Here is a 26,115-nt window from a genome sequence, read left to right as displayed (position 1 = left end):
GAACCTCCCTGTCATCTGCTGGAAGGGCAGCACGGCTGGGCTCATGCAGGCCTGGAGACTTCTGAGGCAACTTCTTGGCAGAGCCTGGTTGGGCCACTGAGGGACCTGCTGTCCCTGCTGAGGTGGGAGAGATGTGATCTGTGTCAGCCTGGGCCATGGTGAACATGAAATACTGAAGGTGGCAATCATGAGGGGAGGGAGGAGAATCACAGAGCCCAGGCGTGGGGCGTCAGGTGAGCAGCCTGCCTCTTGTCCAGGGAGCAGGCAGCTGGGACCCCACAGGAGCAGCTCTGAAGGGCAAAGGAGATGAGGGAAGCTGCCAGGTCTGTATGGACCACATCCTGCAGGTGGGAGAATGGTCCATCCCGATGCCCAGGGAAACAAGCAGACAAAAGCCAAAGCCTGGCTTGGCTACACAAAGAGCTTGTGGGGCAGCTCTACTGCAAAAAGGCCACGTCCAGGAGGTGGAAGCAGGGCCAGGCTACAAAGAAGGGCTTAAGAAATACTGCCTGGGCATGCAGGGGTGGGGTGACAAAACCCAAAGCTCAGCTTGAACTGGCAGGGACATCAGGGGCTGGACAAAGTGCTTCGGTATCTACGTGGGCAGTATAAGGTCAAACAAGGAACTGCGGGCTTGCTGCTTACTGGGGTGGGTGACTTCGTGGCAGCACACATGAAAATTTACATTTTTACAAACACTCAATTCTAAAGACAAATCTTAACACATTAAATCTCAAAAATATGTTATTGATAAGGAATGTGTTATTGGTGAGAAAGTGACAGGTATGTAGTACTAAAACATTTATGTTCTGACAAATGTCACTATTTTTTATCTGTGACTGTTTCCTCACTGGAACTTTTAATTCTTAAGGTCTTGCAGGTCTTAGTGCTAATATTAGGTTAATCTCATGATGTTATCAAGGATAGGTGAAGTGAAAGGTGCTTTTCAAAGACATAGCACTAGAACTAAAAGAATGTATTTTCAAATAAAGTACTATATTATGTCTTTGTAGATACTAAGTAAAACCTGAAAACATTTTTTAAAAATCTCCCATTGAGTAGGTGGATCAAAGAAAAAGGAGTCCAAAACAATTATTCAAGTCTTGAAATATAAGCTTATCACCTGGACTTTTAAGCACCAAATGAATATTTTTTATGAATTGTTTGATACAAAGCTGGATTATATCAATGGACAAGCTCTCATTAGTTGTAGTGACATCTGCTGTAAAAAGAAAATTGCAAAGCAGAGGTATTTTTTTAAAAGCACCCTTCAGAATTTATCTATTGAAACACTTACTGATTCCCCGTTGGTATTAGGCAACATGTCATGTTTGTAGCTGTGACTTCAATACAATGAAGTATAAAATTTTGTTATGTATTGCGACAATAAAAAAGTCACTCCTTTCATCATAATTAAATAGAAATGGCAAGGCCTGCGGGATGGATGGATGGAAGCTTTAGTTTCTTTTGAATACAAGGAGATTGACTCATGACACCATGTCCGAAGCCAAGATCAGACAGGAATTCAGCAGTATTACTGGGAGTTTAAAATAGATCACTTGACTCCCAGTTCTGCACTGTAAACAAAGTAATCACTTCTGAGTTGCTTCAAAAAATAAATAAATGAAAGAGTGCTTTGACACATAGGATGTTGATGATGTTAGAAGAGTTGATGATCTAAAAGAAGTTATCAGTGACTTGTTGTAGGGGTCCTGTGAAATGATTAAATTGTGATGTGTCAGGGAATGAGAAAAATAGACGTAACCATCTTCCCATCTCTGGGCAACGTTGCATGAGGTTAACATTCCCCATCCTTTGGTGGTTTACAACCACAGTTCTTGCAGAATAGGGTGACTAACAGTACCAAGCTGGTTCAGACTCGGCAGACGTTATGCATATTTTCTTCACCCCCTGCAGCTCTTTGCCAGTACACTTCAGTCATGATTTGCATCATCGTTACAAGTCTTGTCTTTCACATTTCCTGAATAAAAACGGTGCCAATGTTTGACACATGTACAAAGTCCTGGAAATGAAGATTTTATTTTTGCTACTGATATGTTGAGAATGTGAGTAGCCTTGTTTTTCCAGCAAGAGATTTAATTTGCAAAACAAGACTGGAATGTTTCTTCTGACTCACCTGTTTCCGTACAGTGTATATCCCATCTTAAGTACTTCCCCTGCATTCCCTTTTTAAATACCATCTGTTCTAAATGAAAACTAATTTGGGATGTTGTTTTTATATTCAAGTTCTTTAATAGTGTATGTAGATCCTACCATATGTTTTTCTTTCACTTCTAAAAGGAAATTCCTTCAGGGTCCACCTGGGTAACAGCTGAATAGGAAACCTATGGAGCTGTTATAGTTTCTAAATACATTACTTCCTGCCCAGATTTCCACATAGAAGTCCTGCAAACCTGCAGGGACTGCACTTTTGAACAGTCCCTGTTTGTCCAGTCTATAGCTTGTCTACTTTAAAAACAAAACAGAACAAAACAAAAAAAACACCCCCCTAGGTGATGTAGTAAGTAGTGCAGGATGTAGGTGGGAAAGGAAGTTCTTCAGACTGGGGCCGTCTTTTCACGGTCTCATGGAGGAGGACAGTAGGACCTTAGCAGAGATCAACAATCCACGGCATTATTGCAATACTTCTTGTACTTATGCCAGAGTGAGAGCCATACATTAAATTTTGTACTTTTGAGATCAGAGGTGTGCTGATAAAACTAGAATCAAGTCACATGTATACTTTAACTCTTCCCCGAACTGTTTCTTCTGCAGATGTACAAAGAGTCAGAGCCAACTCATAGTAATCTCCATGCAGGAAAGGAGTACAATTTTAAGCTAATTTTGTGTTTGCCTATATTCAGAGGCCTGGGAGCCAGATGAGTGTTTGGTGCAGATCCATATAGCTACAAGGCTAGAACTGTAAGGGAACATTTTTTTTTTCCTATGCCAAACAAATCTGTGTTTTAAAAACTATTTCCAATCCACCAAGATGGTGTAGGAAGTTGTCCCAGAATAGCTATCATGCCTGAGTGATCCTCTGGGTCACTTAAATTAAGTCCTTGCTCTTGTATCTTCATTTACATGGGAACATGTTACCCCCTGGGCTGGCTATTCTTGGAAGCAGTAGAAATGGGAAGGATGTTTCGGTTTCACCCTTTAAAGCTTTCTTTGTTAGTTATTAAATATTTGGGCAAGCCCAGTCATGAGGACTACAACCTGGGATGGTGGGAGCTAAGGTTCAGGTCCTTGCTCCACGGAACATTGTGAAAATGACGAGAAGCGGGCCATTTCAACACAAGAGCCTGGGAAATCCACTTGGCATTTGCCTGCAGCCTAGTAGTTAGGTTGCAGAGGTGAGTCAGACCAAGTAGTAATTTGCAACTGAGCCCAGCTTATTGGCTACTGTGAGGTATATAATTGGGATCAGAAGTCTTTCCAAATTAAATTTCCATTGATATTAACACATTCCCACAACCTGTTCTGATTCATTGCTGTCTTCTGTCAGTTTGGATGGAAAAATCACAGTCATCTGTGCTGGACATTAATTATGGTGCTTTATAAAAACAGCCAAAGACTCATGAGACCAGCTGAGATTAATAAGAGCTGGAGAAAAGGAGGTGTGCTAGCTTTGGATCTGCTGACAGGGAGAACTAGCAGAAGACCATACTGACAGCTTTGCACTATCTACATAACCATTGTCCTGTAAGGTATTCCCTAGCAGGCCTCTACCTGCCAGGCCACTGCCTCCCATAGCCTCTTCATACTGTTTTGATTATGTAAAAGGACCCATAGGATTAACACCAGTCTAAATTTCCTGAAAATACAAATCTGAGATGAATTGAACCTACCTCCTAATTTTAACAGAGTTTTGCCCAGGGTACGGGGAAGAATACATTATTCTTTGCTTGGTAGCGACTTAAGGGAATTAGTCACAATGCTAACCCAGCAGACTCACTCCAGACAAGCCTAGGTGATGGAAAACAATCTTCAAGTTCTTGACGAGCCATTTAAGTTTTGTCACAGACAACATTTAAGTTTGTCTCTCTGGTCATCTATGTTGAAAGCATGCTGTGTCAAAGCATTTCATGAGATGCAGATATATCCTGGAAGCTTTACATTTCATTTTATTGGATCCCAGAAAAGTTCAAACACATTATTGCTTTAGACCTTCATGTGGACCTGTTGTTTACTCTTCAGTCCTGTATGCTTAACTCTACCTAGCACAAGGAAATATAAGCATGGCATATGATAAATTTGGGAGATAGAATATGATAATATAATATGATAATATGGAGAGATACTTAGTACATTGAAAAGTAATCATAAGGAGGCCATGTTCAATTTAGTTTCACTTATGCCAAAAGTGAAACAACTATAAATTACTGCCAAAGAGAACTGAGAAATGAAGAGAGGCTTTCCAGGGACAGAAGCTGGAGCCAGTTTGATTGCTGATCTACTAATAAGTTGTTTATCTCATCAGGATAGTAATATTTTATGTAGATTAGGGTAAATTTATGCTGTTTACAACAGAATAAAAGAATACATTCTTATACATTGTTAAGCTGTGATTTGACCTGTTGTTAACATCAAATCTTCTTTGAAAATTAGTCTCTGAATTTAGGAAAGTAAATTTTTCCTAACCTCTATTGGGCTAGCCACCTGCTGGCTTTTGAAATATGGATGTTTTTTGAAATAAAATGCTACTTTTAAAATTTAAATACTTTGTGTTCACTCAATTATTAACTGTACATGTTCAACATTGCTGTAAATATCTGTTATTATAAACCTCTCTTGAAATATCAGTTTTGTATTATTCTTTATTTTTCTTTATATTATTTATTATTCTTTATATTGTGCATGTTTGAAATATTAAGTTACTTAAAAAAAATACAAAAAACATGTTTCTATAAAAGCTTACATTTTAGGGGATGGATTCCTTGAACTCTTGTGGTTCCCTGGTGATTAACATTTCAGATCTTTTTTTTAACTTACTGTTCATGTATTCACTGTTTACAAAAACAAATTAGTCTTTTTTTTTTTTAGGTTGGTGGTAATATAGTGGTGAATGATGAATGTACTGTCATTCATGAGATATCACAATCCAGACACTCTTTCAAGTGTTAGAAACTATATTCAATATAGTTTAAGTATTCTTATGGAAGTAGGTAAGTTAAGTATTCTATGGAGTATTAAGTCTCACTTCATAATCCTATTAATTAGCTAATTTTAGCAGGGTAGCCTGGATGCCTATTCCCAATAGAATTGTCCTCTGACTAATGCATGCATCCAGGATGTCTGGATCCTGTGTTCCCTTTTGCCAAATTACTCAACCTCTTGTGTGTCACTTTTTCCTTAAAATGAGAGCAACACATGAAGTGTTTAAGCATACTTAATAATAGGAAAAGACTTTGAGATGCCCTGCATCTCTGCAGAAAATTATAAACATTGGACATTATGGGTTCTTATCTATGAGTATGGTTTATTTCCAAAAATACCAAAGAGCTCCAGGCACCTGTGTCTACAAATCATTTTCAGTATGTTTTACAAACTGGAAAAAAAAATAATAAAAAAAAAATCTCCTGGAATACATCATTAGCTCTAGCCCAGCTTATGCTAAACTTGGTTTTGAGTTGAAAGGGTTTTTCTCTTTATACAGAGATGTATCTAGAGATGTAGAGATAACTGAACTGATGCTAGACACTGGGAAAAGCAGAAACTAGCAAAGACAGAGGGCCCCAGTGCTGTGGTTAGGCTGTTTCCCACACTTCAGAGTGTGTTTTCTTGATGCCACAGCAGCAGGTGTGCAGGTATGTGGTGAGCTGCTCGCACAAATGTTCACATTGACTGCCTCTGGGCCTTAAGTCTTGTTGGTTACAGTGGGGCTTGCAGAAGTAGGAAAGAATCCTGGCTCTTTCTGTCCCTGCCCTCCACCTATTGACTTACACTTAAATAAAAATCATAACTGATTTTAGGGAGAATTTTGCATCAAAGCTGCTAAGTAAAATTGTGTGATGCAATGTTTAGCCCATGGTAGCTGAGAACGTCAGCTTGACACAGAGGTCACCACTGAAAACCACTTTTTCTTACAAGCAGCATTCCAATATGTTACTTGTAAACCAATTTAAATGTTTTATGGTACCATTAAGCTTTAATACAAGTTTAGAAAAGTCTTTGTGAAATATAAGAAACATGAAAATACCAGCAAGTGAATATTATACCAAGGTTAATGAAAACTGCAAAGTGTTGATGAGTTTAATTGCTGACCTGGACAACAAGCTGAATGAGCAGTTGGGATAGGAGCTCTAAAATAAAAAGTATTTATCAAAATGCATTAATAATACCACACATAAAATATCCAAAGTATTGCTATATTTTTTTCTATATGGTCCAAATCCTGTTGCTATTTTCATAATGAAAAAAAAAAATGTATTTACCTGAATGGGAATATTGTGATTACTGCATTCTCATGGGGGAACAGGGAGAAGAATGCAGAAAGACAAATACTGGTTATGTATATGGATGTAAATTTGATGGTAATTCATTTTCCCATGTTCTCTCTCTTTTTTTTTTTTTCTCTGACATTTGATATGTACTGAATATTATTCAAGCACTTACAACCTTGGAAAAAAAAAAAAAGTAGAACTATTAAGTGTCAATAAATCATTTCTTATTGTTTCTGAATCAATCTATTTCCCAAATCAAAGATGGTTAGTTAACACAAACGTAGATTTTAAAAAAAAAAGGGGGGGGGGGGGAATTAAGAACCTTATCTTTTTACTAACATTATGCACTATGAATAATTCAGCCTATTTGCAAGAACTTTAAATGAATTTTGACCTCCCAAAAGTAAATTTAAATTTGCTCCTGGCATGAATAAGAAAACAATTAAATTAATACCAAGAAAATAGCATTCAGTAATTTAAAGCAGGATCTGGACTTTATTATCCCACACAGCAGATGAGCCGCCTTAACCACCAAACTGTTGGCTTTTTTGGCACATGCCTTCCTCATTTCCACTGACACTTATTGTGCACTGAAATTTTAATTAAATATGTTACAATTTTTTCTTTAGTGTATGCCTTAGAAAAAGTATTTTGTCCAAAAAAAACATTGTATAGTGCCATTTTAAAGCTTCTGTCAGGCTTATAATCATTTGAATAGGACCATTGAAGTGAATCTCTCTTTTAATGAGTTTATGAGTACACTTTGCCTGGATTTTGCCTTTTTCCTACATGCATGATGCTCCTCACATCCCCATAGGAGGTCCCATGATGCTGCTCTCCAGTGCTTGGGAGGAGAGCTCAGGGGATAGGAGAAACACACCACCACCACCACCTCATTCTGCTCCTCACCATGGGTTGATAGTCAGCTGGATCCAAAACTACATCTTCCTGAGCAGACTTTCAAAAGAATAGCTATGCTTTTAGGTTTTTAGGTGGCTTTGGGCAGTCTTTTTTTTTTTTTTTTTTTTTTTTTTTGCTACTGCAAAGCTCTTAGCACTTCCTTGCACTGAACACAAACTACCAGAACTAATACAGCACTTGATCTTCTTGTTTAAGTGGTGCTTACCTCTGGAGGTTACATTTGTATTCTAAAATAATCATGGCAAGGGACTCCTTCAGGAATAGTATATTATATTTCAAAGTTAGTTGCAGTCACTTCAGAGATCTAGGAATAGTATGAGGATGCCCATGCCACGTTAGGTCCAAAGCCCACCTCCACATACCCTGCCACCCGTGGAGCAGGTGGCCAGGGGAAATCCCCGTTGGCTTGCTCTCTGCACCTGAGGCTGAATGACAGCCTTGCTGCCCATTGGCACGTGGCAGTGAGCCACGCGCAGCCAAATACCCATCTTTGCCTGTGCCGAGGCCTTTGCCTCAAGATGTGGCCACATCCTTGGCCTGGTGGAAGAGTTCTTTGACAAAGAGGACATCCAGGAGCTGCCAGCAGTCTCTGTAGGGCACCACTGCCTTCTCCAGGCTCTGTGGGCCCCATATCAGCTCCACCACAGCCCTCAGCTAGGGTCTGCACAGGGTCCCGACCAAAGTTGCCCCTCTGGTCCACTCTCAGATCCTAACATTTTCATCTTTGCTAGCATCCCCTGTGGGCTCCCTTCAGCCAGGCCTGGCAGGTAGGCCAAGCCTGAGGAACAAAGGTGGTCAGTGGCCTGCTCGGAGTAGTCACGGTGGGGATCCGCAACAACCCTGACCCCATGGGGCAGGAGAAACCCCATCTCTGTGAATGGTGGAAGCCCCAGACTGGGTAAGTTTGGTGAGACAAGCTGCTTTGCCATCCCCCTCCCATTTAGGAGCCCCTCACATCAGCCTGTATCATAATTTTAAGGGAGCAAAAGTAAAGGCAGAAAATTGTGAGAGACCCTTGGCTCCCCCGCCTTACTGGAAAAATTGGAAACAAACATTGCAAATATGCAAACAAGCAAGCCTAAATTTCAGTATCAGGTGGCTTGTAATGCTTATCGTATTGTTTTAATTACATGGACTATATCTTTGGACTGTACTGATGTTTTCAGTTGATTTTACGCTCCACAGTGAAATTTTTATTTCAAAGTAGCAAGAATGTATTTGCCCTTGGATATGAAAGCCACTGCATCCTGTTGTAATGGGAAATAAAACAGAGAATAGGGATTGCCTTAGATACTTGTGGAACTCTTTGATTAATAACCTGGTTGTAGTTTTGAGGGTGACAGGCTGAGTTGTAACTTAAGATCTGTTGCAAGAGATAACTGACCCAGAAGAGACATGAGTGATTATTAATGGATGCCTGTGATCTGCCTGCTTCATTCTTCAGAGCCTATAAGTTGAGAAATTGAAATTTGGAGGAATTTTCCAGATGTTGGAAGCAGTCCTCTGCTTTCCTTGCAGTACTTTTGCAGCAGCTTGCAAGTTTCTTAGATGACTTCTACATTTGATTTATTATTATTTCATCTTATGTGTTTTACTTATTACTCATCCTTGTGTACTTATCACATTCCTTATTCAAAGGCAATCCTCAGGCTTGCTTCAATGCTAATGGATCACTGCCTCTTACTGACTTGTGAGTCAAACAGAGTTTTCTGCTTTACAACTTTGGTCCACCTACAACTGAAAAGCAGAACCCTTGTATCAACAAATAAATAACGGGGTTTCTAGTTAGTCAGCAAGCATCCTGTAAATGCTACAGCTGAGACAGAATTTTATTTTTTTTCTTTGTACCATCTTTACTTTCATAATTTCATGTGTGAGTATTTATCTTGGATAAGTTAGAAGCTGATTGGCTCTTGATTTATCTTGGATAAGTTAGAAGCTTCTTGGCTCTTAAACTTGATGGCTAGGAAACCTTGACAAATAGAGTTTGGTAGTGGTCAGGAGAAGTCTTGTAGCAACTTGCCTGCTTTTTAGATGTATTGAGGAGTTAAACTCATCCTAGAAGTGTCATTTGTATATAGGATGCTTTTTTTTTTTTTTTTTTTTTTTTTCTGTGCTCTCTCTCCCTCAGTTTTTCCTCTGTATTACAAGTGAAAATTGCATGCACAGGAACTATGGGGTTTTTGTAGGAACTCAAATATCAGTAAACTTTCATGTAGGCTTTACCACTGTTTTTTGTTATTTTTCCACCACAGACCTCTGAGATACCTTAAACCTGGCAGTTGCTGGTGCTGCTATAAACATCTGGCAGAGAAGTCTGCTGAAGGAGAGCCTTTACTGTGTGATGACAAAATTAAAGACTGCACAAATGGAGAAAATTAAGGTTGCCTGGGTTACCTTCAGGCATTTCCTGTCCATTCCGTGCTCTGCTCTGCAAACTTGTTGTTTGTTCGTTTTGATACAGCATCTGTATGTACATAAGCTTCAGGACTTTAAAACTGCAAACAGAGCCATGTCCTGAAGTGAAAGGTTCTGCCACAGGTCCCAAAGATAATTTTCTCCCTTTTTTCCCATGCAACAGCTTCCCAGCTTTTCTTACAGTGTCTGAGGAGCCAGCGCAGCAGAAAGCAGCTGTTCTGGGAGTCTTGTTCATTCTATCAAGAAGGTTCAGAAAAGAATCGGGGCCTGTCAGTAAATGAAGTTGTTTTTCCCTGTCTTTGCTTAGGACGAGTGGAAAGAAAAAGGATCAGGTAAAATTTCTAGCTCTTAAACATTTCTTATGGATGCCTTTACAAACAAGGTAATCTCTACTCTGAGGACCCAACAATGGATGCAGGGACACGGCACTGAAAGCCTAATCCTCTCACACATCTTAGTAAATCCCGTGGGATTCAAGTATGTTTGGCAGTAAGCCAGGATACCTTCTTAGTGAGTTGTCCAAGGTCAAGAGGAAAATCATTGGCAAAATTGGGAGCAGAATTCAGGTCTCCACATCCCACATCACATAGGAATACTTTATCATGGAGATATTAATTCACTCTTAGGGTTATGAAGCACAATAGCTCTCCGATCCTAACACAAATGCATGCGTTATGCTAAATTTGACATGTTGAAGATGATATTATGAACAATGTATAGCAATAAATATGGGCATACAATTCTGCAGCGTCATAGAAAACTGTGTTATGAGCTGCACACAATTTAATTAGCTTTCATTCTAGACTTTCATGATCTAGGGATCATATTTGTTATTTGTATATATTTTACACATCTTTATAATACTTGAAACACAAGACGGCATGTGGGAAGATGTCTGTGAGATTTTTTCAGACATGTACATTTTAAAAGGTTACCATTATCTTTGTTTAACACGCTCTCCTGAAACAAAGGTCATTTAGAGGGTGGTGGTTTTGCCTTAGCTATGCCAGTGAGCAGTGCTTTTTGATAGATATGGTTTCCACATATTTTTTTCAGTTTTTTCTCTTAGAGAAATAAGGTTTTTATTATAGTCAAGAAAAAATAAAGTCCATGTAGCACATGGCCATCTTGGTAGGAGCTTTAGTTTTGCATTAAATGATTTGACTTTAGTTGGTTATTTTAACTGTAGGTCAGTTTAGATTTTGTATAATATACATAAAGGAAATCCTTTCAGAAAACCTTGAGGGGAAAAAAAAAAAAAAAAAAAAGGTGCTTAAAACTGAATGTATGTTTATTCTGAAAAATCAAAGATTAAAAACAAATATGGTCTTGATTTATTTTCTTCTGACCAACCACACCCTAGAGGAAATAATTCACTGAGATTAGGTTACTTTCTTATGCCAGTTTGTGTTCTTTCTCCTAAAATAGAATACTATCAGTATGGTGAAATTGTCTGAGCTGTGTTAATCTACTTTAGTTCAGGTAGTATGTCCAAGAAGCTGTTTATCCTGTGGATGTTTACAGTCTGAATAAGTGCTTTCTAGGAAAGGTTACAGTTGAAAATCAGATGGATGTAGCTTCCACCTTAAAATGGTGGTCTGCATGTCCTTTGAAACGCTTTTCCACATCAGATTTCAAAATGGAGCCCAAGATCTTCTAGTCTGCACAGACTTTCTCTGCTGTTTAATCACTGCTAATCACACTGAAACATAGCTAGTGTCATGAGCTTTCATTTCACTTTGTGAAATCCCGGACTTGTGAGCACACACTTTGATGATGTGCAGTGTCCCTGCACTAATTGCAAGGGAATTTCAAGAGCAATTTTAATTTGCTCCTTGGCTATGATCATACACAGCTGTCATATTTCTGCACCTGGATAATCGTTTTTCAAGTGCCAAATTGTAGAAGTGCTGGATTTTTGCAGGTCTGGATTTGGGGGTTTCACTGGTAGATATTGAGTTTATTTAACCCTTGGAGGCTATTAGATTTACTTAGCCTTCTCAATGTGGAAATCTGCAACATATTCAGAAACCTACACAGATTTTAAATTTTGAGCACTGGGGAAGGCGAGCTGAGGAGTAGCTCATCCGGGTGTAAACTATCTAACTGTATAATTTTATTTGTTGACATTTCATTAAATTGTGGGAGGGTGTTAAGTGATATGTCTGAGTCATACTGACAAGACATGCAGGGCAATTTGTGTTTTGAGACTGTTTTGCAGGCTAGCAGTAGGAGTGCTGGAGCACTGACGACTTGCTGGCACTGGGCTGCAGCTGCCAGAGGACTGGCTGGTGACACGTAACCAGCAGTGGTCCTTCCACTTGGCTGCCAGGTTCCCAGACTTTACAGAAAGGAAAGTATACGAAATATATTTTCTTTCTATATGGGAAATGGAAGAAACCATGTGACTGTAGTCATAAAATGCAATTTACAGACCATGGGTGGGCTGTATGATAATGCAACTGTCAGCATGCATATAACCTGCAAGACTTACTTGATAGATACATGCTGAGAAGAAATAATCCCTCTTGTACCTTGCCATGCAGTTCAAATTGGGCAGTAAAATGCAAAATGGATCATCAAAAAATTTATAAATTTATGAATGACCTGGCTTGTTTTGTCCTTTGTAGAAGGCAGGACTCTTCTGTCCCAGGGTACAGTAACCAAAGAGGGAGAGACTGTCATTGCCTCCTAGGAACCTGCATTTATATAAAAATAAGTGGCAGGACAGGACATATACCATCCCATACCTGAGATATACTATTTCTTCACCCAGGAGGTTAGCACAGCCTCTTTCGCTGACGGGTTAAGCCAGTTCACTAGCCTGTAAACTTGTGTGTATCATGACTTGTCCCATGTTTGCTTTTGCTGACTTTTCTGCAAGGGACACTTCAAAATAGAATAGACAAAGATTAGGACTCATAAACCTTACAAGTGCTGCTCAACAGCACTTATAGTTTATAGATTATAGTTGCCACTCAAAGCAAAATTGCCAGTATGAGGGGATGTGAAAAAAACATGAAAAGGAGGGAATGATGAGGCAGGATGAGTTGAGAGAGGGGAATCTGGGCAAGGAGGTGTAAATGTATTAATACATGTATTTCATCACATATAGCCTGTAAGTAAAAATGCAAGTAAGGCAGAAGTTTCAGATCTGTAATTCCATTGGGATTTTCATGAATCAGATTCCTGTGGCTTATGGCATTACCTGAATCTTTTGACAGAACTACAACCCTATAATTCACAGCTGGTTGTATTTCATTCATAACATAAATCTGTCAAAAGCTTTCAGTGATACCATAAACTATAACAGCACTGTTCAAAATTAAAAATAAAGACTTTGAAATTGTTTATAATTCGACAAGAAACTGACATCCATTACTTTTCATAATATACGGGGAAAATGAAAACCTGTATTTAGATGTGAGATACACATGTAAACATACATGTCCATTATATTCCTTTGACTATGACTGTTATTTATTAAGAGAACATCCTGTGCTAATCAAGATATTTAATTTTTTTGCAGGTCTATATCTGTGCATCTCATTCCACAAATTGTTGCATCTCATCTCTGTATCATGAGATTATGAAGCATATTGAATAAGTATTCATTCCAGCAAAGTAGAATATTTATATTTAACAAACATAAAGGATATCTGTCATCCTAGATGTCATCTAGCAATAAGTAAAAGCAGTAAATAACTGTTCTTGGAATGGGTCAGTGAGTATTTTGTTGTCCCTGAGCCAAATCAATAACAGCTTGTTTGCTGCATCCCTTGTCATCTTCCCTGGAGTCAATGGTCTGCTTTATTGACCTTAATAACTACTATAATAAATCCAGTACAAATGAAAAAAGCTCTGCTCTGTAATGAAAATCTGATAGCTTATCTGTCATGCTGTCCTGTGTAAAGAACTATGTTCATTCTGCCCTGTCCCCCAGGACTTTGGCATTAGATATGCTGCAAGATTATTAACTACCACACAGTTTTATATGAAGTTCATCTTGTAGCTTTTCTATGCAGTGGTATTTCTTCTAATCTCAGATTTTATCTTTAATAAATTGAATCTTGTTTGACTCTGTCCATTATTTTTATGATTTCTTCAGCTGAACAGACTTACCATAGAAAAGATGTAAATGAAAGTAAACTAGATCTGTGTTGCTCTCCATTTTTGTTGCATATGTTTCAGCCCAGGAAGTAGCTCTGAAGTGCACATTTTCCCTCACTCGATAACTAAAGTACCTAAAGCCATTGATTATGAGAGATCTTTTAAAGCATATTTTGCCTTCAGAATAACTTGGACTCTTGAGTCATTAGTGCTAAGTATGGTGGCACCAGTTTTGTGATGCAAATGCTTAAGGGCTGCTTCAGAATTTCTGTATTGGCAGCATTTTCTTCATTTCACCCTATTTTAGTAGAAACAGGGACCATATGCTGATCTTATATAAAGTCTGTACTTACCATATAGTAAAAATTTAATGGTGTTTGACTGTCGCTACTTGGGTCACCTATTCATGGCTGCACAGCTCATTCTGATTACCTTCACTGTAGACTGTGGTGTTCCTGACAAAACACAGCTCTCTTAAGACATACCAGCTGCTTCACAAGCTACATGTGTACGTATGTGCTACTATCAGGAATATTCAGTGCTGACCCTTTGTGGCAGATTTCCAAGGAAAAACCAGATTATATATGGGAGCTGGGTTGCACCTTGTTAAGTGAAAATGCCTCATAAATGCAATATTTTGAAAGATCTGAGAAGCTGAGTACTGCCAGCAGTTGAGTTAAGAAAAAGTTTATGAATTTGTGTTTCTCCATTGCATGACATCCAAGTTTAAGTTGAGGTAATTAGACATAATGTGCCCTTTTTGACTGCTGTCTTATCATGGTGAGCATAAAGTCCAACTGCAAAAGGTCTCATGAAATTTCTGTATTGTGAGCACTGATGCTGTTCTGTCAGCATTTCAAATTTTGCTACAGAGCAACATATAGATAAGTCTAATGTTGAGGTCAAAGCAATTTGACAATAAACTTTTACAAAATGAAGACAATAATCCCTTTGTTGGCCTGTTTCTCAAGATGAGAATGCTTCAGTCTCCATTCTGTTTCCTGCTGGCATTATTTTTTGGGATATCAATTCTGCCTTTGTGAATTTTTTAGGAATAGTGTAAGACTGGAAGAAGGAAACCTCATGAATGGATCTGATGTAGTTTGGACAAAAGATTGTGGGGGAGGACTACAGAGGAAGAAGTGGTCAGTGCAAGTGTCCTGATCATGCCATCCATTGTATGGTCTGGGTAATTTAAGGTCACTCTGAAAACAAAATCTCCCATTCCCTCAACACCAAAAAGAAACCCATTCTGATGAGAGTTTTAAAGCAGTAGAGACCTTATTAATTACAAAACCCTCTCAATTTGTACAAACTGGGAAGACTTACATTGAATTTATGCTCTTCCAGACTAATCCAATCCCTTGCTGTGTCAGCATAGCACTGCACTTTGCAGTGGATCTGCACTGTTACATTGCACAGGTTAGGGAGCAGCTCACAGAGCTAGAATAGGAGCAGAAGAATCCCAGAATACCCACAGGATCCTAGAGTGCAGCTCAAAACCTTCCTCTTCAGGGGAAGAAGCTCCAAGCTGCCATGCAGAAAAAGGGTATGGTTTGAGCAGAAATGGAAAGATTTGCCATATCCATGAAGCCGTGTACTAACAAGCAGTTGCAGACTGAGACTTGAGCAGCAGTTTCTTTGCTGAAATTGGAGATACTTTCCCAATTCATGGCTGTTCAGCATGCAGTCTAGCTATTTGAACTTTATTTGTCCCTCATTTACATAGCTGTAAATCTTTGCACATTTCCAATTAGATTGCAGGAGCAATTTCCAATTAGATAAGAATAGCATTAGGTGTATTTCATAGAGTGTTTTCTACTTTACATGCTTATGACACAAAGGATTTGAAAATTAACATTTTAGATTGCTCATACATGTAGATCACTTCAGATTTCTGGGATTTATTACTAAACAGTAGTTAGGTATTTTAAGGGACATCTTAGGCAAGGTTACTGTCACCCAATCCAAATTCAGTAAAGATTTAAGCACAAGCTCACTTGATGCACCTGAAAGATCATGCCAAACCAGATGTGTAATGTGAAGTGTGTGCCTGTAAACCCCTGCTCTGATTGTCCATTGTTGCATGTGCACAGGACTTCCTGATTTAACAAGAGCTTCAGCCAGTTCCAGAAGTGCACTTACATGGCAGTGGTTTGGAAATCAAGGGTAACTATTAGCAACAATAACAAACAGTTAGAGGCGAATATGGGAGGAATAAGAAAACCCTAAGAGTGCTTGCCCAGGTTCCTAGCTTGTGAGCATCTTGAGGGCTTTTTTTTTTTTTTTTACTGCATGCATAACTAATCTGCTCAACTACTTGCAAACTATTACCATATTACACTTAAATATTGCAACTTTATTTTTTTTTATAGTTACTTCAACGTGTGTCCTTTTAAAATCACTTAGACTATTAAAGGATGATTAAATGTCACTACATGGCCATGTGTAAAACTGTAAAACTAAAAATATATACGTCTTATGTAGGACTGATTTTGACTTTAATGCTGGATCACTACCTCGCAAAGGTGAGGCCAAGTACTGGGAAAACATAAAATGACAGTTCTGACTGAAGTACTCTGACGAGGAGAATCCTTACTGTTCCCATGTGCCAGGTATTTAGTGCAGCATGAAGGCAGAAGAGGCCTTGCAAATGCTGTCTCATTGCAGCAGTGCCAGTGTCACACAGTGGAAATGTTAGGATCATTTGGGCTGCTAGAAGGTCCCAGAAAACATCAAGCACAGTGAAAGGAGAAGGTGACTTTCAGTAGTTTGAATTATTTATCTCTGTTCCCTAAGGGCAGGTGCTTTCAGAACAGTAATTCTGCCACATGAGTAGTAGGAAAAGTTGAATTTCTAATCCAGCTAAAAAGCTCAAGTATAAACACAGCACTGAGCATGAGATGTTCAGCCCTTTAATATATCTGTTCCCGGGAACAAAACAAAAATAATGGCAGGTGTGTAAAAGTAGTGCAAGAGAAATAACAGGAATTTACATCAGAGAAAGGATCTGAGAGCAGGCTAGTTCATTGTAAAGAAATTTCCCGGAGTGGTTCCTTGGCTCTGCACCTCTTTCATGTTTAGATGAGGTTTGTCTGCATCCATGGCTGGCAAATCCCCTCTTACCCTAGCAGGGTGAAGCGATGACTTGCAAAGCCAGTCCTTGGCCTGACTGGGTGTGAAGAGGAGAGTATTTAAGGGCGGCTGAGCCCCTGGTTGTTCCCTGTCAGAAAATCTCACTGGTGGCTGGATAACTTCATGAGATGTTATCTTGGTCTGCTTTACAGACTTCCAGCTTGAGAGCTTTGCTGTCCACGCTTCTTGGTGTTGTAACAAATGGCAACTTGGCCTGGAAGCTTTTTTTTTTTGTAAAGAAAAGAGAACTTCCCTGGTTCCAGGATTATTGGCTCAAAACAGGTCCCAAACCACAAGTACTTCAGTCATCAAGTGAGTCAGTATCCTCTGAGGATGCTATTAATAACAGGAAAGACAAAACACACAACCCTAATTTAGCACACATTTTGTTCTTACCAATGGTCAGCTTAGTCTTTTGATTTTTGTTTTTATGCTAGCTTTCTACCGAGAAGGGATTCACCTATTTTTCTGAAAATAAGAGGAAACTTTCTCCCATCACTTCTAGCTAAAATCTAGACAAAAGTTGATTCACTAACTTAGCCTTCAAAGCTGAACTGTCTACCCATTTTCAACTTGTAAAGTTTATTTTTCTCTGTTATCAGCAAAGGCTGCTCTAAATTTAACCATGCATTTTTATTTTTGGTGCAGACAAAAAAAATCCTCCAGGTTTCCTGTCAGTCAGAAATGAAATTGAAGATTTCTGCTGTGTTAGCCAACTTTGACCTCATAATTTAGACTAGATCAGACTTCAGAGACGGACTGCCAAGGGTAGCCCGTGGTAACTGTGTAACTCTGGTGACTCTGTCTGGGAGCAACACCATCATCCTGCTCACCCTCAGTGTGTTATATCCGACAGATTTTGCTTTAGATGATTTCCCTCCATCTCGCTTGATTCTGCTGGGATTTTCACATGAGTATGTCAGCCTTTGCTTCCTCCAGGGAAGAGGTTTCCATTTATTTTTGGAGTCTTTAGACTTAAAGTAGAATTTGTGCTGAATATAGAAGTAATAAGCTGTGTTACAGTTTCTAGAAGACTCTAGGAAGGTTTTGAGTAAAAACCTCTTGTAAAGATTCAGGAGTTTTCTAAAGGAAAAATTACTGATATAATAAATGGAGCACAAAACCCACACATACCACGTTGTTGTATTCAAACTTCTGCCCACAAACACAAAGAAACTTTCCACTTGTGGAAATCTGAAGTGGTTAGAAAAAAGAAAAGAGAAAACGAGGTCATTAGTCACTAAATTCCACTGTAACTAGAATTCCACCTATTTCCAGCAACTGGGCAGTAAAACCATGCGGTTCTGGTAGTTCTGGCTGTGTGTCACCACAGGTGTCAACTGCTTTGAGAAAGAATTTGCAGAGTTCCAAATGCAAGTTATTTCCCAAATTCCCTTCTGAAAGCGTGTTGGAAGAGGCTCAATACTATCCCAGGGTTTAGTGGGTGATTGGTGGCAGGGGAACAGTTGAACCAGATGATTTTGGAGGTCTTTTCCAAAGGTAATTGGTAACTCTATGATTTTTGAAAAATATTGATCTTGCAACCCTGTTTGTTACTCAAATGTTAACAATAGTGTTTATGGAATTCTTCTGTTCTTTATTTTCTATTTACAGATTACTGCTGCATCCTGTGCAAATCCTGTAATTCATTGAGTAGGAAAAGAATGAGCATTGCTACAGTTTTATGGGTGTTGGGGGAATGGTATACAGTAGAGCAATTGAGATAAGGATCAAGGGGAACAGAAGATATGCTGTCATGTGTGCTTTAAAGAGCCTGGAACTAAACATCACTATAATGTCTTTTCAGTCTATTAATTGTCATATGTTGCAAGTAAACACAAACATCAAATACCACTACAGACAGACTGCATGCCAAGAACGTAACCAGCATTGTGCTTGTTTCCCTAGCTTCCTCTAACATCTCAAGTTGAACTGTATAGTATCTGTGTACACAAAACAAAGGCTTTCCTATTTCTAAGTAGGGACACAAACTACCTCAACAGCCTTTGATTCTATTCTGGGACAGCAAGCTGATGTAGGCCAGGAATTTTGCTTTTGTTTGTACTAAAGGAATTGCAGGTTCATTCACTTGAATATGTCCAGTAAATAAGCAAACCTATAAAGTTATAATTCCACCAAGACCTAACTCTTCCTAAAATTGTTGATGAGTAAGATACTAGAGCAAAATTAATGTATTTGGGCAAAACTTCAAAACTTTAAGCTATCAAAATAGAAAGTATCACATTAGTGTAATTAAAAAAAAAAAAAAAAAAAAAAAAAAAAAGTTTTGACTGGAAAAAAGTAAGGTTTATTAAGTTACAAAGGTGTGTATGAAATGATACAATGATGAAATTTCATTTTTGTATTATTAAATTCAGTTTTTAACACACTTCATGAGAGCATCCTCCTCTAGGAAGTGTAGATAGTGTAGATTTGCAGCATTCTGTGTGTCTTAGTAAAATAGTGTGATTGACATTTAAGCATTCTCAGGGTTTGTGGGAAATTCTGTCTGCTTTAAAATTAATATTGTTTTCTACTGTGCTATGATGTGATTTCTCGATTTCAAATGCAGGAAGGAATGTAGGGTCAAGGGGAAGTATTTTACTTATTGTGGCAGATGCATGGAAAGAAACTTCTAACAGAAGAATGCTGATGGACAGTATTAATCATCCTGCAGGCTGATAATATCTAAATATTCGAAAGGCATAAACTTTCCCTGAAGCACAAGGGGCTGTGAAGACTGTTCCTCCTGGATCTTTGAAGGTGTGATCTGGTATGGGGAATAAATGCTAACAACAATGCAGAGCTCCCTTGTCTTTATACGCCCCTCTGTTGCAACAAAATTTGTTTGTGAGGTATTTATCTGAACCTGGTCAGGGAATTGGTCAGAATCAAACTTTTTTTTTCTTTTTTTTTTTTTTTTTTTTCTCTCAAGACTCTTCTAAGAAAACAAAGTCAAAAACCCAAGCCAAAATAAAATGCTTGGATCAGTTTCCCTATCCCATTTGCTGCAGTGACCCATGGTGGCACAATGGCCACGCTACACAAGCAAATAGCGCCAAGGAATAGCAGCGTATCCACAGAGTGAAACATCATGCTGAGGACCCATTGTCCATCTTAAATGCATTCCAGGAGGCTGCATTTCAGACTAGCTCTAATCCAGCCCTATGTCCTGAACACCCTTTAGTTGGTGAGAGTGTTTCTGGAGCTGTTTTTAGCTTACTTGCATGCTCTGGGACTGCTCCTCAGTGCGAACCAAAGCATGAGAAATGGGAGAGACCTGATGCAGAGCTACAGTGCTAAGGTAGGCTTACCCTTTGCATGTATTACAGCTGAGGGAGTGATAAATGTTGGGGATACAGCATGGACATTGTTTAAATTAGTCTGACAACACAAGTGCAAAGGAAGCCTCTGATTTGTATTTGCTGACTGAACAGCTGCAGTGGTACAAGAGATGATTGGCCCTTGCTGTGGTTTGCTGCCTTTTTACTGAAGATTTTTCCTTTCATTGCACAGCCAGCGACAAGGAAAGTGTGGGTGTTCCTTGTTTGCCTCAGTAGAAATGAGGATGACCTAGTTTAAATTGCTGTAGGAAGTGTTTTGAAGCAACCTGGATTGCGTGGCACTGAAACAGGAGAAGGTGCCCTCGTATGTCCCATTGCTGGGCTCTGCTCTGGTGATGGTAACCTTCAGAGAGGGGTGGCAATATTTCATGTGGATCTAACTACTTGATAAATGAACTTGTGCATAAGCTGTGACTGAGGGGTTTGAATTTTAAGTTGCTTTAAACACACAGCTTTAAAGAGGCTTTCTGGGAGAAGGCAAGGAAGAAATATATTCACAAGCTGATTCAGAAAAATCAGAAGATTTTTTAAGAAAAACTTCAATTTCTTTTTATCCTTTATCCTTATGCTTTCCCACTCTCTTTATCCCTTAGATGATTCTAACCTTTTTGATACCTTTTTTCTGTCACTTCTGTTTTTCTCCCATCAGATGTTTCTATAGGATGAACCAATGCACTTGTACAATACAGCTTTCTCTGCTGGTATCTTCTGTAAAAACTCTTTTCCAAGCCAATACACAGAGTTGTGTTAAAAGGAATAGACTACGAGAAAGATTATAAGAGAAGAGTTAAGAGATGCTGGTAAGGAGGAAATGCAGCTGTGATCTTAAATGAGATGAAGGGTCCATGAGGCTAAGACACCCAGGGGGGACAGAAGCTGAATGCAGGGAATAGCCAGCCACTAAGAGTGGTAATGTTACCTGATGGGCCCAGAAGGAATCAGGTCATTTCATCATCAGGTGAAGGACTGAGCGAAGTGGCAGGCTAAGTATCAAAAGCAGGTGAGAGGAAGGCTCTGAAAAGGCAACACCTGGGGGCTGAGTAGAATTCAGGAAACATGTGAAAATACGGGGAGCTAGAAAGCTGTCTATCTTGCTATGTGTGTTATCACCTGTTAAACGGAGACATGGCTTGATGTCACTGGAAAAAACAAAGGTTGGATTCTGTGAAGTTGTATGTTAAAGTCTTGCAACAGAAGCCACTCCATTATATGGAAAGTAAAACTCAGAATCTCCCAGGTAGAGATGGTCATAAATTGTATTTAAAAAAAAAAAAAAGTATAAAAAGGGAGGGAGGGAGAAAGAAAGAGGGAGAGAAAGAGAGAAAAAAAATCACTGTGAGGATTACATGCACTTAATGCCCCTTGCTAGATCTCAAGCTGTCAGGGGTCTGTCATATGTGTTGTCATATGGAAATCCAGCTCCATGAAAACAGTTTTGGATTTGTGTATCCCACACAGGGAATGAGCCTGTAGTTTTGGATATGTGGTCAGCCCAGCAGCACAGAAGTTATTGCATCCACAGTGCCTGTGATTGTTGTGGGACATTTCTACAGTTGCTATTTTTTTTTCTCATCCAGAACTCCCCCAAAGTACTCACACTGAAACTACAGCTAGGGGAATTAGGGTGTAAAAATGTCAAAGTGATGGAAGAAGCTGTTATGATCCAAAAGAAGGAGGGAGGTTGAAGAAGCCAGGAAAATGTCTCCCAGCTTTTTTTCTTCATTCCTGTTGGAAGCTTGTTTACACAAAAAGAAAATGTTGAAATTTCTTACTGTTACAGTAGCTATAAATGAAGCTCTTACAAAAATCCACCAGCTCTTACTCCTAGAGGTTAATAACTAAAGTTCATATGTGAGCATGAATAATTAATTTGATCTATTGCTTGTCACACTCAAGGGCTAGGCTCATCCTGGCAAGATGTAGTTCCACATAACAGGACCTAATGCTAAAATAGCTGGCATCTAATGGAGTTCACAACTGTGAGGCAGATCCTTAGCTCCCAGAACAGGGTGAGGAGAGAGCTGGCTTACTACAAACAGGATTCAGAAAAAGATGAAGGCTCTCTGGTCCAGTTGTTGGGCATTCATTTGAAGAGAAGCTATTTTGAAAACCAGGACTGGTGCCTGGGACTGGCTTTAAAACCTACGAACACATTTGTGAAGGAGTTCTGATGAACAAGAATGCATGGGATTTGTTTCTTTTTTTTTTTTTTCTCTGCACAGATCATGACAATTTTGGCTGGAACAATTTTTTATTTCACTGTATCCTTTGAGAGCTGTCGGGTAGCAAACCGTGCTCTGTGCTAGCTGCCTGCATTTACATTGTCAGCCACTACAGAAGTATTGGCTTCTCCAATAACGCCTTGCCCTTGAACTCTGAGATTTTGTTGGATAATGTCAATGCCAAACATATTGTACACCATAAGTGAGTTAGCTGAAACCCAACTGCAGCTCACGAGGGCAATTGCAGCCCCAGAGAATAAATGTAAATAGTAATTAAAGTCCTTTTTTTGGATAAGTTTAAAGAAACAGGAATTCGTACCAGAAATACAGATCAGATGCAAAGCCACTCTGAGTATGCCACAAACAAAGACCCTATGGGGAAAAATCTGAGAGCACATTTTGGAGACAGTACTGGATGAAATGAGGCCTTGAACTGGGAGCAAAGAAATGCACTGCCTCTCTCTGGTGAGAAGAAAACTTTAATTTAGGCTTGTTTTACTTAACAAGACTGAATTAACCAGATCACCATTTAATTCTTTGACTGAAAACAATCTGCATGTTCCACAGAGGGGTGGCAGTGCTGCAGGGTGAGGTAAATAACTTACTTCCAGCCTAGCCCATAGGGAAAGGCAAGCTCCTCAAGAGTGTGATTCAGAGGGAAAGCTTTTGTGCAATAAGCCTGTCAGGCATGAAAAAACTGAAATCTGCTCACTTCAATGATACCACTGTGGAAAAAAGGCAACTGTAAAAATAAGGTTAAAAAAAAAAAAAAAAAAAAAAGGCTATAAGGGGTTAAAAAGCTTTTTGGTATGAAGCTGACTTTGTGTTATGGTTGGGGCATCTCAACAAGTGCTTATGGAACAGGGAGTGGGACTTGTCAAATGCACAGAAATGGTCATCATGGACTGTATGACACGATAAAGATGCTGGGCTTGCAACAGAACAACTTATCTGGTTGCATATACAGTTGCTGTCATGGCCCCGAGGGCGCCACCATCCCAGGCCCTATAGCAGCCCCAGGGGACACCCCACGCTCCTCATGCCCAGACCCAGGGAGCCACCAGCCCTCGAAATGCTGTGGCAGCTAGCATAGATGAGAACAGGGGAAAAAGCTACTGTGAGAAATGGATGTCTGGAATTTGAACAAGCATGCTTGAAGTAGTGAATGAGTTAAGGGCTTGCTGGGATGTAATTATGTCTATGAACTTTATAATAAATGCAGGTACAATAAATCTTTTTTAAAAAGTCCTACAAATTTGGTTTGTGGAAATTCCCTGCGAAGAAACATGGCTCAGGTGAAGCCTATGATTTATAGGTAACTGAGCTGCAGTCAATACTTTGGTTTTGCCCCCAGAGCAGAAACCAAGAGAGCTGCATGTTACGGGAGATTTCCACTAGCTGATAGAGATAGGAGTGGTTGAAATCTCTTCTAGAAGTTTGGAGTCTTACAAAAATTGTAGCTGCTAGGATTGCATGAGGGCAATGAGAGAAGGAGATGTCTGTCTTTTGTAGGACATTTTGATCAAATATGGGGATTTCAGCAACTATTAGTAGAGAGAAAAATAGTCAGAAAAGCTGAGCGAAGATGCAAGCTGATCCATGTAGGACAGTGAATTTAAGTGAGGAGTACTGCAACAGGCTGGTAGACTGGCTGAGAGTAAAGCTGGCCCAGCAAATGACGAAATTGTACTGCATGGAGCCAAGGAGACACTGGTGGTAGGGCCTGGTGAGCAGCCACCCCACGACTGACCACCAGCGTGAAGTGGAGAGACCTTCACGGCCAGCAAGGAGGTGTCTCACCAGGGCGTAGAGCTGAGCCCTCCGTCCCTTCCTGGTCCTTGCTGGCTGAAAACTGAGCCCCCATGCATGTGAGCAGCTTCAAAAGGAAGTAATTTACCTTAGGCACACAATCAGTGAAGGAATTTCTGCCGATTAAATGAAAACTGGAGCAGTGCGGAACGGCCAAACCCTCAGATGTTCATAGACGTATGGAGTTTTCTACAGCGTATCTGTGGGGTTTTCCAAATTCCAAAACAATTGTATAAAATCAGTAAGAAACCAGTTTGGGGTCATTTTCAGCACTAGAAAAAGAAATGCTGTGTTTCAAAACCCCTTGCTTTCCTATGAAACACAGATACTAGCGCTTACAAACTGTGAGCAGGACGGATACAAAGAATAAGAAAGGAAGTAGCTTGGTGGAGCGACAGCATAAACTGCTTGTCCCCTTCCCTTCTGCTCCCCAAATCCCTCTTCCAATATCCTTCCTGTTCAATCCTCTTTGCATTTGTTCTAAGAAAAATCTTAAGAGTTCTACAGTATTTTGTAATACATTCACGCCACAAGAGGATACTCATTCTTTCTGTGATATATTTTTAGGCTGCAAAAATCTGGTCCTATTCTATTGGTAATGGCTTCTTGTAATTTACTGCAATACTGGTTTAAAAAAACACAGGCTGCTCTTATTGGATGATAGATTTAAAATCCTCTGGAATTTCTGTGTTGTTTTTCTTTATAGACCTTAGTACGTGCAACACAGTAGTCAGACATGCGCGTTACATTCCAATAACGTGGTGTCAAACAAAGTACTCAATGAGAAGTCAAAGTAACTTGACAAAATAAATACTCCTGATCTGACTCAGCCTTCCCCAAATTAGGACTTGTCTGAGTGGGGAAGCTTTCTGGTGTAGCAATCATGGAAAAAAACTGTTCCCCTGGAGTAACATTGGGAGTGCAGTAGTTTGGAATAGAGTTGCAGAGCTTCCACAAAGGGATTTACACTATATTATCTACAGCGGAGCAACTACTTAGGCTAACTTCACAGAGTTGGTACTGTGTAGACAGTGAATTCATGTGCAGTCCTCTGCAAGCCGTGAGTCTGGAGCAGCTGTATGAAGGCATGCGCTGTGTACCTGGGTGTGGAGGTGAGGGGGACTTGCAGTTAGTGTGTCCCCCCTGGGGGGCTGCGGGGAGTTTTTAAAACTTTACAGAGATGAGTCGCAGGCTCGTGATTACTTCTGGCGTCCAGGGCCGGTCTTCTGTGCCGCAGCTCACACGCTCCAGCTCCCAAAGCAGTGCTAGGACTCGCCCGAGAACAAAAGGCAGCTCTGCCTTGACTTTCTTCGCGGCTGGAACTTGCCGTTCCGCACAGCTCTTCCCGTAAACACAGATAAACGCTTCCACGCGTGCATCGTGCATCTGCCCCGCAGGAAGGCAGGCGAGCACAAAGCTCTCGGAGCCCAACTCCGCGGGGAGCGCCCTGCCCGGGGGTAGCCCAGCCCGCAGGTAGACGCTCCGCAACGGCGACCCAGCGCTGCCGGCCACTTCTGCCCGACGACGACGGCTTTCTGCACGGCCCCTTGTTTCAGGGGGGCGGCGGGGGGCACCCCTCAGGAGCCAGCACCTCGCGGTGGGGATGGGGATGGGGACGGGGGCGCGGCCGGTGCCAGCTCCGCCTCTGCCCCAGCGCCGCCGGGCCGGGAGCGGGGCAGGAGCGGGCGGCGGGAGCCTGCTTCCTCCTCC

General features: G+C 40.1%; 1 long non-coding RNA gene across 1 annotated transcript; it reads right to left on the bottom strand.

The window, feature by feature from the left end:
* Window positions 1-16,233: 16,233 nt before the first annotated feature.
* On the bottom strand, window positions 16,234-26,072 carry LOC137850606 (uncharacterized). The gene is made up of 2 exons (XR_011092663.1): window positions 21,294-26,072; window positions 16,234-17,366 (listed from the first exon to the last, which is right to left on the bottom strand). It is a non-coding gene; the product is annotated as an uncharacterized lncRNA (long non-coding RNA).
* Between the last annotated feature and the right edge of the window lie 43 nt (window positions 26,073-26,115).

The sequence above is a fragment of the Anas acuta genome, chromosome 2 (assembly GCF_963932015.1).
Source record: "Anas acuta chromosome 2, bAnaAcu1.1, whole genome shotgun sequence".
Taxonomy (NCBI): Eukaryota; Metazoa; Chordata; class Aves; order Anseriformes; family Anatidae; genus Anas; species Anas acuta.
This window is presented reverse-complemented; position numbering and strand designations above follow the sequence as displayed.